Genomic DNA, 5,117 nt, shown 5'->3' with positions numbered 1-5,117 from the left:
TCCAGATCCAGCACTATATACACATACACAATATGTACTTTGTAGAACATGCATCATGCACAGTTTCTCCATAAAGTCCAGCATGTCATCCTATCCAGCTGTAGGCCCGGCACCGGGTCAACGGGTCCTCTTTATACACCACGGTGTACCCGCACTGAGTCCTGACTCGACGACACTTCCTGGGCCAGGAGGTGGGCTTCATTGGCCTGGAGGGACAGAGAAGAGACGGTGTCAACTACTCACCATGACAGAACTCCAGTGAGCAGGGCTTTATAGAATTGAAACTCATAATTATGAGCCAAAGTGAACGATCTACTCACGTGAGGCAGTAGGACCCAAAGTCGTGACAGAAGCACTTGTCGCACCCTCTACGGAAGGAGTCTCCTGCTTTGTAGTGCTTGTCCTTACGAGAACAGACCCCTGTAAGAAGAAATGAGCGCCACAAAGACACATCAACCTCTTGTGCATCGACATCTTTATTTTCCCTTTTCTAATTTCGAGGTATGACCCGAGTACGCAAAATCATGGACAGTATTTCAACACAATTAAACTGCTTTCTTTAAACAATTATGTTGGTCCAGTATAATTGACTTGGGCCAGATCAACTTAATTTATTAGGGTTAGTCAAAACTAATACACTTAGCCAGATTAAATACATTTATTTGAGTTGGTTCAACTTGATTGACTACTGTATTTTTGTACTAATGGAGATTTAGTTTAACCAATCATTGGACAAAACCCTAGTAGATGCTTTTAACCAACCCTAGTAAATTAAGTTCATTCTACTCAAAGACTTTAAGTTGGATCACCATAATGGCTTAATGCTTAAAGAAAGCATTTTAATTGTGTGGAAATCCTTTCCATGATTATATTAAGTTCGTTAAAAACATTGTTTTTTTGTGTGTGTATGTGAAAGTCTTTAAAGGATGTTGCTTCAAAGCTTTGCAGATTCCCCAAATAAAAAGTCTGCTGTCACCCTGAAATACATAAAGCACCTTTGCTAGAGGTGAAGCACATTAAATCTCGCATCCTCCCACTGCTGCAGGCGGCCAGAGCCATCCTCGTGGGGTTTGTCAGTCACCTTGAGAGGGGATCAATAGGAACACACTGCTGTGAGGAGCCCTGAGGGGCTGAATGCAAGGTCAGGGTAAAGAGGACATTTGGTTTAATGGGTCGAGGAAAGTCACAACATGAGTTGATTTATGCTCCCGGAGCGGAAAAACGGCATCTCCTGGAGTGGGCCGGGCCGCACAACTACAGAATAATCCAATCACTCTATAAGGAAGAAGAAGTAGCCCTCACCTTTAATGTGGTACACGGAGGCTTCTGAGTATCCGTCGCTCAACAGAAGGATTAGGCCCAACGCAAACGCCAGCGGCAGAGAGCATCCGTGAACATTACTGATAAGTAACATTGTCCAAACATGTATATTATTTCTTAAGTCTCACAACTTGTTTTATTATCTCTTAAAAATGAATTCTGACTGTCCAGTGGATGTCCTTGTGATGGCTCAGTGGATACTGGCTAATATTTATAGTCTCACATCACAACTGCCAGAGAGAAAGAGAGAGAGAGAACAAATCATCTCCACATGTTTATATCCCTGGTTTCCTCCCAGCGTCCAACGTTTGTCTCACAGCGAGTCGTGTTTAGAGATGTACCCATGCGTCCCTAAATATTACCTTTGGCCCGGTATTAATGGTGCGTGGGTGAAAGGACTGCCGGCTCTCCAACGGGACGCTCAATCGCTCCAGTGGTGGCCAGCTGGATTCTTCTGGAAATCTTTTGTGAGCTTCTTCCCCATCTTCATTTCTCACCCTCATTTTTCACCTGCACATTTCTCCTTCCCCCTCTTTCTATCATCCCCTCCCCCGTCCACCTCACCACCTCACAATACACTCAGATGCTGACGTTTAAAGCCGAGCCAGTGTTTTGTGAATGATGACGTTGGCGAATAAAGCTACTCGTTGTGGTGAGATTGTCCAGCACGCAAACAGAATCGCTTCAAGCCAAATCATCCCAAAACTGCAATCTGAAACATCCAAAATGCATGAAAAGACATTGCATTTCAAAATCTATTTTCCTTTCATTCTTATGATTTTAACCTTTGGAGACGTAAGTGTTTTGGGGGGGGCGCAGCTTTGCTTTCCCTTGCAAATGGAAAGCTGATGGTCTATCTAACGCATGCTGTCAGCGTTTAGAGTGTCATGGTTTGCAGAGGACATTTCCAGGTAAAAAATAACAAGTTATTGCTTTGCACTCCTACAACTAGATGTTGTCTGGCATCTGGGAACATATGTTCATGAATTGGCTCAAATATTTGAGGGCAAAGTTAGGAAATCCTCATGTAGAGATGTTATGTCAAAAGTTAAGACCCAAAGGGCAACGACTGCTGCTCTCTGGGTCTTTGTCACACACGGGCCTATTTCACTGCACGTGTGATGGACCGCTAGACGGCCTGTGGTCAGCCTCTTCCTCCCTGACAGCATCTGACCGGTAACCAGCCTACACACTCCAGCTAAAGAAAAAACAAACAGGACATCGAGGGACTGGAAGGAACTTGCGGCGGTTGAGGGGCTGCCGCTAGATAACCACCACTGCCTCCACGTCACCTCCCTTTAGTCACACAGGAAACACTTTCATGGGGTTCGCGAGGCAAGAAGCTCCTGTTTTTACTTTTTACTTAACCAGTACTGCTTGGACACTTTGCACGATCTCCCTGTGTCTGTATAGGTTTTCCAGGTGGTCCGTTTTTTTTACTGCAAAAGCTTGCCTGTAGGTGTGACCAGTATCCTGAGAATAACGGCCAAACTGGGGGACAATGCGCTCGACGTGATTTATGTCCAAAGCCAACGTTTGGGACTGCACTGCCTCGGAGGAAGTGGAGATCGCCGGGGTTGACTTTCATCCAGCAGACTGGAGTTTGAGTCCTTTTCATTAACTTGAACCACAATCTCTTCCCAGACTCAACCAGGTGTGTTGGTTCCTGACTCTAACCTTAACCACCTTTGTTTGCCAGGACCACAGTCTTGCTGCACGGTAATTGTAGAAAGGAAAGATTTAAAAACAGGACAAAATTCAGGTTCCTGTTGCCTGCAGTTTCCAGAGTTTGAGTCCATGTGCTCCACTCCTGATGACACATACAATGAGGAAATTCCCCGGCTGCGTTTCAAATCGTGAACTTTACATTTTTCCTTTAATACAAACTACAGCTGCTTTTAGGAAGTGGGTACTTTTGCATGTCGTATGGATTCAATTGGGGCGTACTACTTTTGCTCCTTGAACTTTGAGCTGCTTGCTTATATATCTGTTGTGGGTCAGAAAAGCAACTGGATACAGTAAAACATCCTGGTATTTTTTGGCAAACTGCATTTGACCTACAACTGACCCCAGAGGCGTATGTAGAGCGTCAGTTTAAAGCATAGGAGCACAGACCAAGCCAACGTATTGGACACATTAGGCTTCAAATATATATGTGACATCTGCGATATTTCACCCCTAATAGAAACCCTGTTATTTGCATGAAACCCCAGCAATTGATGGGCCGCGTCTTTGAGGGATCTCACTGAAAGCTGGGTATTTGCAGAGCGCGAGTTAAATAGATAGCTGACTGACAGTGTGGTGGGTCAAAGTCAACAGATTCTACGTGAGCGAGGCTGACTGTGGTAGGTTGGCCGTAAACCAGAGAAAGAGGTTTTGCCGCCGGCGTGTTAACAGCGTGGTAGGTCGAAGTGGCACTGAGGGCAAAAAAGAAGGACCACACAGACTCCAGAAACCACTGATGATCACAATGTTATGAAACGATGAGAATCCATCAGGGATAAAGCTCTTCTACGAGCCTCATTTCACACCTTCTGGAGTCTCTCGGTTGTAAGTGTGTGTGTCTATGTTCACAGAGAAAATCAGGAATTGTACAGAATAAGAGAGGGCTAAACAATGAACAAAGAAGAGGCAATAATAGGGCTTCTAGCAACACAAATCTAAGACAAGCCGATACCATGCCAATGTGCAGCTTTAACTGGTTGCATGAATCCCCTTGTCCCTGGTTTGAGATCGTCTGAAAGTCCACTGTTCTGGTCCGGACTGAAGTTTCTCAACACATTGTTGATGCATGGCCATGAAGTCTTTGACAGACATTCATGTTTCCAAGAGGTTGAATCTAACTGACAGTTTCTATGACACCATGAGTTTGACTTTGGAGTGAAACATCACAACATCTAAGGTTTGCCATGACATTCAGTGTACATTCATATATCCTACTCAACATGAATTATAATACCTTTTCCCACTGTTTCCAGACTTTTGCTAAGCTAGGCTGTATATAGCCGGAGATCGTTTAATAAGATAAAACATGTCCTCCGTTACCTCCTACCTACTATCATGCACCACCACTTTTAACTATAACCAGGTACCCCTGGCTGGTAGTGTGCTGGTTTGGGTCCCTGCAGGCGAAGGATTAACTTAACCTTTTAAATGTCAGTTCTAAAACCCAAATGGCAGTGAAACGTTTGAGGTTTCTAACAGTGTAGTTTGTCCTATTTTAGAAGAGCCAGCGTTGCAATGTAGAAAGTGTAGTCCTGCTTCACAGCTTCCAAGTGGATACAACACATCATTGAATAAATACTCTGCTGGGTGACCGTCGTGGCGGCTGCTAAAAGTAGAGCACACAGAGGAGGGATCCGCCGATGGATTGCAGATATATTGCTGTGACAGAGTCGTGGATTCTTAAGTCGCAGGCGGTCTCGGGGCCACGGCACCCCCTCGGTACCCATCCGAGCGCAGTGGCCCCAGTGTGATATTTTTGGTTGGGTGACTCACCCGCGACACCAAAGCTGCTCTTGCCTTTGCTCGGCTGTTAATCACATAAGTAGTCCTGTTTTGAACACAACCATGTTGCTACGGTAGCCCAGAACGGACAAACCAAATGCTGACTCTAGAAAAGGACTTTTTTTTCCGTTGGAAACCTTTTTTCTCCGACACGCTTGGCACACGGAAAAAGTTAGCGTGGATGTGCAGCCTCAACACTCGATGCCGCTAAACTCGACACGCCGGCCCTTTAAATATCCACAGGATTAATTGATTCAGATATCGTTAGTGAATGTAAAATATCTTTTATT

The sequence above is a fragment of the Clinocottus analis genome, unplaced genomic scaffold (assembly GCF_023055335.1).
Source record: "Clinocottus analis isolate CAN_PGR_092001 unplaced genomic scaffold, fCliAna1.0.p SCAF_4, whole genome shotgun sequence".
In the NCBI taxonomy this organism is placed as follows: Eukaryota; Metazoa; Chordata; class Actinopteri; order Perciformes; family Cottidae; genus Clinocottus; species Clinocottus analis.
The sequence above is the reverse complement of the archived record's forward strand: the minus strand, read 5'-3'. Positions refer to the sequence as shown.